Source organism: Xenopus laevis, chromosome 8L (genome assembly GCF_017654675.1).
Source record: "Xenopus laevis strain J_2021 chromosome 8L, Xenopus_laevis_v10.1, whole genome shotgun sequence".
NCBI lineage: Eukaryota > Metazoa > Chordata > Amphibia > Anura > Pipidae > Xenopus > Xenopus laevis.
The window spans coordinates 46,821,713-46,835,581 of record NC_054385.1 but is presented as its reverse complement, the minus strand read 5'-3'; the positions used below and the strand labels follow the sequence as shown (position 1 = coordinate 46,835,581).

Genomic DNA, 13,869 nt, shown 5'->3' with positions numbered 1-13,869 from the left:
GGTGGTGAAGATTCTGTACTGTTAAAATGCGCAACATTCGCCCATACACCTCTCAGCAGCGGCAGCATCTGCGCTGTGTTTGCAGCTACTGGGTCAATTATAACAGCTGCCTTTAATGAAACTCGGATTCAGCTCGGCAGGGCCAAAGTTACCAAGTGCATCGACTAATGCATCCATTTAGAACGGTTTACAGGGTCGGTGACCCCCCCGCCGGAGCTGCTTCAGGAAGACACAAGAAGGTTAAAAAACGAAACTTTAAACATCAATTTTAGAAAAAGGGTCACAGGTAGAAAAGACAAAGTCATCAGGAAAAGTCTTTCTTTCTGGTGAACTTTCTGGAAACAGGTGAACGGTAAAAAAAAAGAAAAAAGAAAAGAAGTGTTGTATGGTGAAGAAACCACTTTGGCAAAAGGCATCATTTCAGAGACATCATTTGCCCATCAGGTGGCTTCAAGCCGCGCAGCACTGCCGCTATTCCTCACAGGACTTCTCTTTCCCGCTTTCATTTTGGTGCATCATTCTCCTCCAGTCAGGGGGGGCTGTGCACCGACCGAAGATGGAGCGGCTCGCAGCTTGGTTTACACGACGGAGTTTCGGTTCCGATTCTACATTTGACATGCCGTCTTCTCTTTCAGAATAGCTTTTCCCAGTATCGACTTCCTTCGAGCTGCGACTTTCACCAGTCAAAAAAGGAAGGCTTGAAAGGCTGCAGGCCGACAAGAGCCTGCCACGGCCGAGGGCTTTCTTGCCCTTGGCTATGGCAGAGGAGCCAGACCGCGCCCCTTTGGCACATGCAGAGGGCTGAGGCGACCACGAAGGGACTCGAACCCTCAATCTTCTGATCCGAAGTCAGACGCCTTATCCATTAGGCCACGCGGTCTGCCGATGGCGCGCGCTTTTTTCACACGGGGGTACGCGATCTAGCAGCGCCACTAATAGCTCAAGCCGGGGTTCCTCGCCAGCGGGCCACGCTTTCTGGCCAACGGCCGGTACGCTCGGGTGCAGCCACGCTGCCCACTATCGCGCCTAGCTGTGCCAAACAGCCGAAACGAGAACTCTCGGCCCAAAAGGAAGTCCTGGAAATATTTCGGCACGGGTCACAGCCACCTTGCGTGCAGGTCGGACGGCCGGCGGCCTTGCTCCGAGTTTTGCCAGCGCAGGGGTTTTGCCGACCACGAAGGGACTCGAACCCTCAATCTTCTGATCCGAAGTCAGACGCCTTATCCATTAGGCCACGCGGTCTTCCCCCACGGGCGGATGCCGCTGAGCCGCCTGATACCCTAACCTGCCCCCACCTCTTGCGGCACATCATCTTATACCTTTGTGATATGGCATTCTGACACCCTTTACTTGTAAAAAGGACTGCAACAAAATGTCTTTTGTGTATTTTCAGGCACGACTGGATTCTATTCAATCGCATTTTAACCTCTGGGATGTAAATTGCAGGGGACCCGTTTCAACAGAGTTTGCCTGAAAGCGCTCTCTCACTCGCTCATGCTGTAAATTTCCACTGAAAAGAGCTTGTGCCGTCTAATTTCTCTTTAGAATGTCTCAGTCCCCGTTGGCCCCTGTCGCCGGCTACTGTCAGGATGGCCGAGTGGTCTAAGGCGCCAGACTCAAGAGCGTCGCTCTTTCCCTGCTGGGGGATTTCTGGTCTCCAGATGGAGGCGTGGGTTCAAATCCCACTTCTGACAAGCCGCTCTTTTCCTCCGCGATATATTCTAGCCATCGTTTCTACCAACAGCTCTCCTTGCAGGAATTTCAAAATTAGCGTCGTGGTTGGCATCCTAAAGGGCTTGTTCGCCTCCCAAACCCTTTTTACACTTCTCGTGTTTTCATATTGTTCACCGCAAGTAAACACTTCCTGTGATTGCTTTCCATTTTGGATTTTGGTATTTTTTTCGAGGTTTTTTTTTCTTTCCTCCAAAATCCAAGTTTCAAGTTTCACCTTTCTATCTCTAGGGCGTGTCGCTCCGGCAGCTCAGTCATCCAGGTGGTGAAGATTCTGTACTGTTAAAATGCGCAACATTCGCCCATACACCTCTCAGCAGCGGCAGCATCTGCGCTGTGTTTGCAGCTACTGGGTCAATTATAACAGCTGCCTTTAATGAAACTCGGATTCAGCTCGGCAGGGCCAAAGTTACCAAGTGCATCGACTAATGCATCCATTTAGAACGGTTTACAGGGTCGGTGACCCCCCCGCCGGAGCTGCTTCAGGAAGACACAAGAAGGTTAAAAAACGAAACTTTAAACATCAATTTTAGAAAAAGGGTCACAGGTAGAAAAGACAAAGTCATCAGGAAAAGTCTTTCTTTCTGGTGAACTTTCTGGAAACAGGTGAACGGTAAAAAAAAAGAAAAAAGAAAAGAAGTGTTGTATGGTGAAGAAACCACTTTGGCAAAAGGCATCATTTCAGAGACATCATTTGCCCATCAGGTGGCTTCAAGCCGCGCAGCACTGCCGCTATTCCTCACAGGACTTCTCTTTCCCGCTTTCATTTTGGTGCATCATTCTCCTCCAGTCAGGGGGGGCTGTGCACCGACCGAAGATGGAGCGGCTCGCAGCTTGGTTTACACGACGGAGTTTCGGTTCCGATTCTACATTTGACATGCCGTCTTCTCTTTCAGAATAGCTTTTCCCAGTATCGACTTCACTTCGAGCTGCGACTTTCACCAGTCAAAAAAGGAAGGCTTGAAAGGCTGCAGGCCGACAAGAGCCTGCCACGGCCGAGGGCTTTCTTGCCCTTGGCTATGGCAGAGGAGCCAGACCGCGCCCCTTTGGCACATGCAGAGGGCTGAGGCGACCACGAAGGGACTCGAACCCTCAATCTTCTGATCCGAAGTCAGACGCCTTATCCATTAGGCCACGCGGTCTGCCGATGGCGCGCGCTTTTTTCACACGGGGGTACGCGATCTAGCAGCGCCACTAATAGCTCAAGCCGGGGTTCCTCGCCAGCGGGCCACGCTTTCTGGCCAACGGCCGGTACGCTCGGGTGCAGCCACGCTGCCCACTATCGCGCCTAGCTGTGCCAAACAGCCGAAACGAGAACTCTCGGCCCAAAAGGAAGTCCTGGAAATATTTCGGCACGGGTCACAGCCACCTTGCGTGCAGGTCGGACGGCCGGCGGCCTTGCTCCGAGTTTTGCCAGCGCAGGGGTTTTGCCGACCACGAAGGGACTCGAACCCTCAATCTTCTGATCCGAAGTCAGACGCCTTATCCATTAGGCCACGCGGTCTTCCCCCACGGGCGGATGCCGCTGAGCCGCCTGATACCCTAACCTGCCCCCACCTCTTGCGGCACATCATCTTATACCTTTGTGATATGGCATTCTGACACCCTTTACTTGTAAAAAGGACTGCAACAAAATGTCTTTTGTGTATTTTCAGGCACGACTGGATTCTATTCAATCGCATTTTAACCTCTGGGATGTAAATTGCAGGGGACCCGTTTCAACAGAGTTTGCCTGAAAGCGCTCTCTCACTCGCTCATGCTGTAAATTTCCACTGAAAAGAGCTTGTGCCGTCTAATTTCTCTTTAGAATGTCTCAGTCCCCGTTGGCCCCTGTCGCCGGCTACTGTCAGGATGGCCGAGTGGTCTAAGGCGCCAGACTCAAGAGCGTCGCTCTTTCCCTGCTGGGGGATTTCTGGTCTCCAGATGGAGGCGTGGGTTCAAATCCCACTTCTGACAAGCCGCTCTTTTCCTCCGCGATATATTCTAGCCATCGTTTCTACCAACAGCTCTCCTTGCAGGAATTTCAAAATTAGCGTCGTGGTTGGCATCCTAAAGGGCTTGTTCGCCTCCCAAACCCTTTTTACACTTCTCGTGTTTTCATATTGTTCACCGCAAGTAAACACTTCCTGTGATTGCTTTCCATTTTGGATTTTGGTATTTTTTTCGAGGTTTTTTTTTCTTTCCTCCAAAATCCAAGTTTCAAGTTTCACCTTTCTATCTCTAGGGCGTGTCGCTCCGGCAGCTCAGTCATCCAGGTGGTGAAGATTCTGTACTGTTAAAATGCGCAACATTCGCCCATACACCTCTCAGCAGCGGCAGCATCTGCGCTGTGTTTGCAGCTACTGGGTCAATTATAACAGCTGCCTTTAATGAAACTCGGATTCAGCTCGGCAGGGCCAAAGTTACCAAGTGCATCGACTAATGCATCCATTTAGAACGGTTTACAGGGTCGGTGACCCCCCCGCCGGAGCTGCTTCAGGAAGACACAAGAAGGTTAAAAAACGAAACTTTAAACATCAATTTTAGAAAAAGGGTCACAGGTAGAAAAGACAAAGTCATCAGGAAAAGTCTTTCTTTCTGGTGAACTTTCTGGAAACAGGTGAACGGTAAAAAAAAAGAAAAAAGAAAAGAAGTGTTGTATGGTGAAGAAACCACTTTGGCAAAAGGCATCATTTCAGAGACATCATTTGCCCATCAGGTGGCTTCAAGCCGCGCAGCACTGCCGCTATTCCTCACAGGACTTCTCTTTCCCGCTTTCATTTTGGTGCATCATTCTCCTCCAGTCAGGGGGGGCTGTGCACCGACCGAAGATGGAGCGGCTCGCAGCTTGGTTTACACGACGGAGTTTCGGTTCCGATTCTACATTTGACATGCCGTCTTCTCTTTCAGAATAGCTTTTCCCAGTATCGACTTCACTTCGAGCTGCGACTTTCACCAGTCAAAAAAGGAAGGCTTGAAAGGCTGCAGGCCGACAAGAGCCTGCCACGGCCGAGGGCTTTCTTGCCCTTGGCTATGGCAGAGGAGCCAGACCGCGCCCCTTTGGCACATGCAGAGGGCTGAGGCGACCACGAAGGGACTCGAACCCTCAATCTTCTGATCCGAAGTCAGACGCCTTATCCATTAGGCCACGCGGTCTGCCGATGGCGCGCGCTTTTTTCACACGGGGGTACGCGATCTAGCAGCGCCACTAATAGCTCAAGCCGGGGTTCCTCGCCAGCGGGCCACGCTTTCTGGCCAACGGCCGGTACGCTCGGGTGCAGCCACGCTGCCCACTATCGCGCCTAGCTGTGCCAAACAGCCGAAACGAGAACTCTCGGCCCAAAAGGAAGTCCTGGAAATATTTCGGCACGGGTCACAGCCACCTTGCGTGCAGGTCGGACGGCCGGCGGCCTTGCTCCGAGTTTTGCCAGCGCAGGGGTTTTGCCGACCACGAAGGGACTCGAACCCTCAATCTTCTGATCCGAAGTCAGACGCCTTATCCATTAGGCCACGCGGTCTTCCCCCACGGGCGGATGCCGCTGAGCCGCCTGATACCCTAACCTGCCCCCACCTCTTGCGGCACATCATCTTATACCTTTGTGATATGGCATTCTGACACCCTTTACTTGTAAAAAGGACTGCAACAAAATGTCTTTTGTGTATTTTCAGGCACGACTGGATTCTATTCAATCGCATTTTAACCTCTGGGATGTAAATTGCAGGGGACCCGTTTCAACAGAGTTTGCCTGAAAGCGCTCTCTCACTCGCTCATGCTGTAAATTTCCACTGAAAAGAGCTTGTGCCGTCTAATTTCTCTTTAGAATGTCTCAGTCCCCGTTGGCCCCTGTCGCCGGCTACTGTCAGGATGGCCGAGTGGTCTAAGGCGCCAGACTCAAGAGCGTCGCTCTTTCCCTGCTGGGGGATTTCTGGTCTCCAGATGGAGGCGTGGGTTCAAATCCCACTTCTGACAAGCCGCTCTTTTCCTCCGCGATATATTCTAGCCATCGTTTCTACCAACAGCTCTCCTTGCAGGAATTTCAAAATTAGCGTCGTGGTTGGCATCCTAAAGGGCTTGTTCGCCTCCCAAACCCTTTTTACACTTCTCGTGTTTTCATATTGTTCACCGCAAGTAAACACTTCCTGTGATTGCTTTCCATTTTGGATTTTGGTATTTTTTTCGAGGTTTTTTTTTCTTTCCTCCAAAATCCAAGTTTCAAGTTTCACCTTTCTATCTCTAGGGCGTGTCGCTCCGGCAGCTCAGTCATCCAGGTGGTGAAGATTCTGTACTGTTAAAATGCGCAACATTCGCCCATACACCTCTCAGCAGCGGCAGCATCTGCGCTGTGTTTGCAGCTACTGGGTCAATTATAACAGCTGCCTTTAATGAAACTCGGATTCAGCTCGGCAGGGCCAAAGTTACCAAGTGCATCGACTAATGCATCCATTTAGAACGGTTTACAGGGTCGGTGACCCCCCCGCCGGAGCTGCTTCAGGAAGACACAAGAAGGTTAAAAAACGAAACTTTAAACATCAATTTTAGAAAAAGGGTCACAGGTAGAAAAGACAAAGTCATCAGGAAAAGTCTTTCTTTCTGGTGAACTTTCTGGAAACAGGTGAACGGTAAAAAAAAAGAAAAAAGAAAAGAAGTGTTGTATGGTGAAGAAACCACTTTGGCAAAAGGCATCATTTCAGAGACATCATTTGCCCATCAGGTGGCTTCAAGCCGCGCAGCACTGCCGCTATTCCTCACAGGACTTCTCTTTCCCGCTTTCATTTTGGTGCATCATTCTCCTCCAGTCAGGGGGGGCTGTGCACCGACCGAAGATGGAGCGGCTCGCAGCTTGGTTTACACGACGGAGTTTCGGTTCCGATTCTACATTTGACATGCCGTCTTCTCTTTCAGAATAGCTTTTCCCAGTATCGACTTCCTTTCGAGCTGCGACTTTCACCAGTCAAAAAAGGAAGGCTTGAAAGGCTGCAGGCCGACAAGAGCCTGCCACGGCCGAGGGCTTTCTTGCCCTTGGCTATGGCAGAGGAGCCAGACCGCGCCCCTTTGGCACATGCAGAGGGCTGAGGCGACCACGAAGGGACTCGAACCCTCAATCTTCTGATCCGAAGTCAGACGCCTTATCCATTAGGCCACGCGGTCTGCCGATGGCGCGCGCTTTTTTCACACGGGGGTACGCGATCTAGCAGCGCCACTAATAGCTCAAGCCGGGGTTCCTCGCCAGCGGGCCACGCTTTCTGGCCAACGGCCGGTACGCTCGGGTGCAGCCACGCTGCCCACTATCGCGCCTAGCTGTGCCAAACAGCCGAAACGAGAACTCTCGGCCCAAAAGGAAGTCCTGGAAATATTTCGGCACGGGTCACAGCCACCTTGCGTGCAGGTCGGACGGCCGGCGGCCTTGCTCCGAGTTTTGCCAGCGCAGGGGTTTTGCCGACCACGAAGGGACTCGAACCCTCAATCTTCTGATCCGAAGTCAGACGCCTTATCCATTAGGCCACGCGGTCTTCCCCCACGGGCGGATGCCGCTGAGCCGCCTGATACCCTAACCTGCGCCCACCTCTTGCGGCACATCATCTTATACCTTTGTGATATGGCATTCTGACACCCTTTACTTGTAAAAAGGACTGCAACAAAATGTCTTTTGTGTATTTTCAGGCACGACTGGATTCTATTCAATCGCATTTTAACCTCTGGGATGTAAATTGCAGGGGACCCGTTTCAACAGAGTTTGCCTGAAAGCGCTCTCTCACTCGCTCATGCTGTAAATTTCCACTGAAAAGAGCTTGTGCCGTCTAATTTCTCTTTAGAATGTCTCAGTCCCCGTTGGCCCCTGTCGCCGGCTACTGTCAGGATGGCCGAGTGGTCTAAGGCGCCAGACTCAAGAGCGTCGCTCTTTCCCTGCTGGGGGATTTCTGGTCTCCAGATGGAGGCGTGGGTTCAAATCCCACTTCTGACAAGCCGCTCTTTTCCTCCGCGATATATTCTAGCCATCGTTTCTACCAACAGCTCTCCTTGCAGGAATTTCAAAATTAGCGTCGTGGTTGGCATCCTAAAGGGCTTGTTCGCCTCCCAAACCCTTTTTACACTTCTCGTGTTTTCATATTGTTCACCGCAAGTAAACACTTCCTGTGATTGCTTTCCATTTTGGATTTTGGTATTTTTTTCGAGGTTTTTTTTTCTTTCCTCCAAAATCCAAGTTTCAAGTTTCACCTTTCTATCTCTAGGGCGTGTCGCTCCGGCAGCTCAGTCATCCAGGTGGTGAAGATTCTGTACTGTTAAAATGCGCAACATTCGCCCATACACCTCTCAGCAGCGGCAGCATCTGCGCTGTGTTTGCAGCTACTGGGTCAATTATAACAGCTGCCTTTAATGAAACTCGGATTCAGCTCGGCAGGGCCAAAGTTACCAAGTGCATCGACTAATGCATCCATTTAGAACGGTTTACAGGGTCGGTGACCCCCCCGCCGGAGCTGCTTCAGGAAGACACAAGAAGGTTAAAAAACGAAACTTTAAACATCAATTTTAGAAAAAGGGTCACAGGTAGAAAAGACAAAGTCATCAGGAAAAGTCTTTCTTTCTGGTGAACTTTCTGGAAACAGGTGAACGGTAAAAAAAAAGAAAAAAGAAAAGAAGTGTTGTATGGTGAAGAAACCACTTTGGCAAAAGGCATCATTTCAGAGACATCATTTGCCCATCAGGTGGCTTCAAGCCGCGCAGCACTGCCGCTATTCCTCACAGGACTTCTCTTTCCCGCTTTCATTTTGGTGCATCATTCTCCTCCAGTCAGGGGGGGCTGTGCACCGACCGAAGATGGAGCGGCTCGCAGCTTGGTTTACACGACGGAGTTTCGGTTCCGATTCTACATTTGACATGCCGTCTTCTCTTTCAGAATAGCTTTTCCCAGTATCGACTTCCTTTCGAGCTGCGACTTTCACCAGTCAAAAAAGGAAGGCTTGAAAGGCTGCAGGCCGACAAGAGCCTGCCACGGCCGAGGGCTTTCTTGCCCTTGGCTATGGCAGAGGAGCCAGACCGCGCCCCTTTGGCACATGCAGAGGGCTGAGCCGACCACGAAGGGACTCGAACCCTCAATCTTCTGATCCGAAGTCAGACGCCTTATCCATTAGGCCACGCGGTCTGCCGATGGCGCGCGCTTTTTTCACACGGGGGTACGCGATCTAGCAGCGCCACTAATAGCTCAAGCCGGGGTTCCTCGCCAGCGGGCCACGCTTTCTGGCCAACGGCCGGTACGCTCGGGTGCAGCCACGCTGCCCACTATCGCGCCTAGCTGTGCCAAACAGCCGAAACGAGAACTCTCGGCCCAAAAGGAAGTCCTGGAAATATTTCGGCACGGGTCACAGCCACCTTGCGTGCAGGTCGGACGGCCGGCGGCCTTGCTCCGAGTTTTGCCAGCGCAGGGGTTTTGCCGACCACGAAGGGACTCGAACCCTCAATCTTCTGATCCGAAGTCAGACGCCTTATCCATTAGGCCACGCGGTCTTCCCCCACGGGCGGATGCCGCTGAGCCGCCTGATACCCTAACCTGCCCCACCTCTTGCGGCACATCATCTTATACCTTTGTGATATGGCATTCTGACACCCTTTACTTGTAAAAAGGACTGCAACAAAATGCGTCGCTCTTTCCCTGCTGGGGGATTTCTGGTCTCCAGATGGAGGCGTGGGTTCAAATCCCACTTCTGACAAGCCGCTCTTTTCCTCCGCGATATATTCTAGCCATCGTTTCTACCAACAGCTCTCCTTCCTCCTTGCAGGAATTTCAAAATTAGCGTCGTGGTTAGCATCCTAAAGGGCTTGTTCGCCCTCCAAACCCTTTTTACACTTCTCGTGTTTTCATATTGTTCACCGCAAGTAAACACTTCCTGTGATTGCTTTCCATTTTGGATTTTGGTATTTTTTTTTTGAGGTTTTTTTTTGCTTTCCTCCAAAATCGAAGTTTCAAGTTTCACCTTTCTACCTCTAGGGCGTGTCGTTCCGGCAGCTCAGTCATCCAGGTGAAGATTCTGTACTGTTAAAATGCGCAACATTCGCCCATACACCTCTCAGCAGCGGTAGCATCTGCGCTGTGTTTGCAGCTACTGGGTTAATTATAACAGCTGCCTTTAATGAAACTCGGATTCAGCTCGGCAGGGCCAAAGTTACCAAGTGCATCGACTAATGCATCCATTTAGAACGGTTTACAGGGTCGGTGACCCCCCCTGCCGGAGCTGCTTCAGGAAGACACAAGAAGGTTAAAAAACGAAACTTTAAACATCAATTTTAGAAAAAGAGTCAGAGGTAGAAAAGACAAAGTCATTAGGAAAAGTCTTTCTTTCTGGAAAACAGATGAACCAGGGGGCCTAGAAAATTTTGTGGTATGGGGCCCAGTGATTTCTGATGGCAACACTTCCAATAAGAACACCTTTTGCTAGTCTTGGATTATGTGTACTGTCTAGCTGGTAATGTAACAGCTGTGAGGTACCCCTAAAGTATTAAATTTCATTTTCAGATCATCATAGGGACAATGATTTGAGTCATAGTGCTTCCTGTAAACACAGGGTTACCACCCTTTTTAATGCCTCAATTATACTTCTGTCCTATTAAAGGAAAACTATACTCCCAAAAGGAATACTTGAGCAACAGATAGTTTATATCAAATTAAGTGGCATATTAAAGAATCTTACTTAACTGGTCTATATAGTTAAGGAAATATTGCCATTTTACAGCTCTTGCCTTGAACCACCATTTCGTGATGGCCTGTGTTCTGCCTCAGAGATCACCTGACCAGAAATACTACAACTCAAACTGTAACAGGAAGAAGTGTGGGAAGCAAAAGACAGAACTCAGTCTGTTAATTGGCTCATGTGACCATGTAGAATAGTTTGTTTGGTATGTTTGTGTGCACCGTGTATAGGGAAAATCATATCATACTTACCGAGATTTTCCTTTCCTGGACTGTAACATGGCAGTGGGCAACAATGGGTTTATCCCCTCCCGCCCTGCAATGGGACAGGAAATACCAAATAAAAAGCCAGTTCCCGCCCCCTGGCCGAATCTTTGAATCCTGGAGTCTCCCTCTTGAGGGTGGGAACTTTGCCCACTGTCGTGTTACAGTCCAGGAAAGGAAAATCTCGGTAAGTATGATATGATTTTCCCTATTCCTGTTCCTTAACACAGCAGTGGGCAACAACGGGATGTACCAAAGAATACACAACATAAAGAGGGAGGGAGAATATTAAATATTTAATACAGAGTTCAACACCGAGGATGCAAAAGAAGAGGATTTGTTCGAAAATACATCAAATTTGTAATGGTTCACAAAGGTATGGAACGAAGACCAAACAGCCGCTTTACAGATTTCTTCTGAATTGGCCCCCCCATGAAAGGCCGAGGATGCTGCCATGCCTCTAGTAGAATGTGTCTTAATAGTAGAGGGTACTGTGTCAGAGTTTAAGGTGTAGGCCATCTGGATGCACTCTTTGATCCATCCCGCTATTGTGGATTTGGATGGCTGAGCCCCTGCTTTATTCCCCTGCGGGATCACCAAGAGGGAGTTAGAAGGTCTTTTACGAAGAACTCTTTCAAGGTAGATCTTTAGACATCTTACCACATCCAAGTTATGCCATCTATGCTCCTTGTCGGATTTAGGATCAGGAAAGAAAGTAGGTAATATGATGTCCTGAGTGGTGTGAAATTGTGACACCACTTTGGGGATAAATTTATCTGCCATTTTGAGTACTACTTTATCTTGAAGAAAGGTAAGCTAACCTTCCTTTACAGACAGGGCTTGAAGCTCTCCGACCCTCCTTGCGGAGGTGATCGCAAGCAAAAAACACATCTTCAAATTCAGCATCTTAAGTGGTATGTCTTGTAAAAGTTGAAAGGGTTCTGTAGAAAGAGCCTTCAACACCAGACTTAAGTCCCAAGGGGAAACTTGAGGTCTAGTGACCGGCGCCAGTCTTTTGACTCCTTGGAAGAAGTTTTTAATCATGGTGTATTGAGACCACTGTATTTTAGAGAAGTGAGATATTGCTGTTACTTGGCCTCTGAGCGTAGCCAAACTGAGCTTCAACTCTAATCCCTTCTGCAGAAATTCCACCACATGGACTTCAGAGATCTTGAGTGGATCGACTCCTGCTCCTCTACACCACTCACTGAACTTTTCCCAAATGGTAAAGTATTTGTGCAAGGTATTGGGTTTCCTTGCTGCAATTAAAGTGGAAATGGAAGCTTCAGAGAGACCAGTAGATAAAAGGTTTAACCTCTCAAGAGCCAAGCCGTTAAATTCCACCTGCATGGATGGGGGTGGATTATTTCCCCCTGCATCATCAGATCCTCCTATTGGGAGAGCCTGAGTGGGAGATCCTTGGAAAATGCTAAAATCTGAGAGAACCAAGGTCTCTTTGGCCACCAAGGTGCCACCAGAACTACTTCTGCTTGGTCCTTCTTTATTTTTCTCAGGACCCTTGGAATTAAAGTGGACCTGTCACCCAGACACAAAAATCTGTTTAATAAAAGTCCTTTTCAAATTAAACATGAAATCCAATTTCTATTTTTTATTAAAGCATTCATGGCTGTTGTAAGCTCATTTAAAAATCTCCGCTGTCAATCAAATATTGTCTGCCCTCCTCTATGCCAATGGCATAGAGGCGGGGCAGACAATTACTTTCACTTTCCATTCAGCACTTACTAGATGTCACAGCTCTCCACACATTCCCCCGTTCTCTTAACCATTTAATTGTGTAGCCAAGGCATGGAAATGGACATTGGGTCCCCCATTCTGGTGCACAAACAAGATTCTGAGATGATACAAGGCTTGCCTTAATAACAGTGTGCACAAAATGGCTGCTGCCTGCTTGCTATAATTTTGGAATCCCAGACTGAAGGGATTAATTTATATAGTGTAATTAAAGTTAATTTTGCTTGACTAATGTGATAAAATGGGATTCTGAATAATTTCTTTGGGTGACGGGTCCCCTTTAATGGAAGAGGAGGAAAGATGTAGGCCCTGACAAATTTCCACTGCATCGAGAATGCGTCCACCTTCCAAGCTTCCTGATCCGCTGTCCAGGACACGAACTTCGGAAGTTTCGCATTTGTTTTCGAAGCCATCAGATCGAGACAGAAGGGACCCCATTTTGTCAGGATTATGTTGAAAGCAGATTGGTTCAATTCCCATTCCCCGGGTCTGGACATTGTCCTGCTTAACTTGTCCGCTCTCACATTCTGTAATCCCGGAATGTATTCTGCTCTCAGATCTTTCAAGTTCTTCTCCACCCATGAGAAAATAGTCATGGTCAAGTCTAATAGACTTGACCCACCCAGCGGCTTCCTTTCTGAGCCAGCGCGTCACAGTGGGGGGGGAAGGGTGGCCGGAGGGGGGCCCTTGGCAGCAGTCCCGGTGGGCTCCGGTCCCCCCAGTCCGACCCTGCATACTTACAATAGTACCCTCCTGCCAGCACAAATGACACAAGAAACCCTTACCAATTCAGCAGCCAAAGGGAGATAAAAGACGCTCCTTTTAAACTTGAGCGCCAAGCCTCAGGCGCATTTTCGCGTTTGCTTTCGGGTTTGCGTCATTGCACATGCGTAAAAACGCCGGCGCCATCTTGGAGGGTGAGGTCAGCGTCTTGTCGCGCACAGTGCCTAGGAGGCGTTAGCAGCTTACAGCACTGGTGGCACACATGGCCCAAGCCTTCATTGGCTTTCCTAGAGACACCCAAGAGGTAACACAGCCTCGGTCCCAGGACATCAGAAAGGAGAAAGGTACCCAGTCTGGACTAATGGGGGTAGCGACAGGAGAAAAAAAGATGGCGGCCAGGGGGCGGGAACTGGCTTTTTATTTGGTATTTCCTGTCCCATTGCAGGGCGGGAGGGGATTAACCCGTTGTTGCCCACTGCCGTGTTAAGGAACAGGAATCATACGATCCCAGGGGGCGGCCCTTATGTTTTTTTAAAATGGCAGTTTTCTATTTATGATTACCCAACGGCACATTCAACTAAAATAGTATATTATTTTGTATAATTATAATATGAAAATGGTTTATTTACATGAAGCAAGGTTTTACATATGAGCTGTTTTATGCATTATAATTTTATAGAGACCTACATTGTTTGAGGGATATAGTTTTCCTTTGTTTTGCTGATTTTTACCAGGT

The 13,869-nt window shown here is 49.1% G+C and overlaps 14 non-coding genes across 14 annotated transcripts; 4 read left to right on the top strand and 10 right to left on the bottom strand.

Moving 5' to 3' along the window:
• Window positions 1-807: 807 nt before the first annotated feature.
• Window positions 808-880, bottom strand: trnar-ucg. Its single transcript has one exon. It is a non-coding gene; the product is annotated as a tRNA-Arg (tRNA).
• Window positions 881-1,169: 289 nt separating this feature from the next.
• On the bottom strand, window positions 1,170-1,242 carry trnar-ucg. Its single transcript has one exon. It is a non-coding gene; the product is annotated as a tRNA-Arg (tRNA).
• Window positions 1,243-1,583: 341 nt separating this feature from the next.
• trnal-caa lies at window positions 1,584-1,694 on the top strand. Its single transcript has 2 exons — window positions 1,584-1,621; window positions 1,649-1,694. It is a non-coding gene; the product is annotated as a tRNA-Leu (tRNA).
• Window positions 1,695-2,800: 1,106 nt separating this feature from the next.
• On the bottom strand, window positions 2,801-2,873 carry trnar-ucg. The gene has a single exon. It is a non-coding gene; the product is annotated as a tRNA-Arg (tRNA).
• Window positions 2,874-3,162: 289 nt separating this feature from the next.
• On the bottom strand, window positions 3,163-3,235 carry trnar-ucg. The gene has a single exon. It is a non-coding gene; the product is annotated as a tRNA-Arg (tRNA).
• A 341-nt stretch (window positions 3,236-3,576) lies between these two features.
• On the top strand, window positions 3,577-3,687 carry trnal-caa. The gene is made up of 2 exons: window positions 3,577-3,614; window positions 3,642-3,687. It is a non-coding gene; the product is annotated as a tRNA-Leu (tRNA).
• Window positions 3,688-4,793: 1,106 nt separating this feature from the next.
• On the bottom strand, window positions 4,794-4,866 carry trnar-ucg. The gene has a single exon. It is a non-coding gene; the product is annotated as a tRNA-Arg (tRNA).
• A 289-nt stretch (window positions 4,867-5,155) lies between these two features.
• On the bottom strand, window positions 5,156-5,228 carry trnar-ucg. The gene has a single exon. It is a non-coding gene; the product is annotated as a tRNA-Arg (tRNA).
• A 341-nt stretch (window positions 5,229-5,569) lies between these two features.
• Window positions 5,570-5,680, top strand: trnal-caa. Its single transcript has 2 exons — window positions 5,570-5,607; window positions 5,635-5,680. It is a non-coding gene; the product is annotated as a tRNA-Leu (tRNA).
• A 1,106-nt stretch (window positions 5,681-6,786) lies between these two features.
• Window positions 6,787-6,859, bottom strand: trnar-ucg. The gene has a single exon. It is a non-coding gene; the product is annotated as a tRNA-Arg (tRNA).
• Window positions 6,860-7,148: 289 nt separating this feature from the next.
• On the bottom strand, window positions 7,149-7,221 carry trnar-ucg. Its single transcript has one exon. It is a non-coding gene; the product is annotated as a tRNA-Arg (tRNA).
• A 341-nt stretch (window positions 7,222-7,562) lies between these two features.
• trnal-caa lies at window positions 7,563-7,673 on the top strand. Its single transcript has 2 exons — window positions 7,563-7,600; window positions 7,628-7,673. It is a non-coding gene; the product is annotated as a tRNA-Leu (tRNA).
• Window positions 7,674-8,779: 1,106 nt separating this feature from the next.
• trnar-ucg lies at window positions 8,780-8,852 on the bottom strand. Its single transcript has one exon. It is a non-coding gene; the product is annotated as a tRNA-Arg (tRNA).
• Window positions 8,853-9,141: 289 nt separating this feature from the next.
• On the bottom strand, window positions 9,142-9,214 carry trnar-ucg. Its single transcript has one exon. It is a non-coding gene; the product is annotated as a tRNA-Arg (tRNA).
• Between the last annotated feature and the right edge of the window lie 4,655 nt (window positions 9,215-13,869).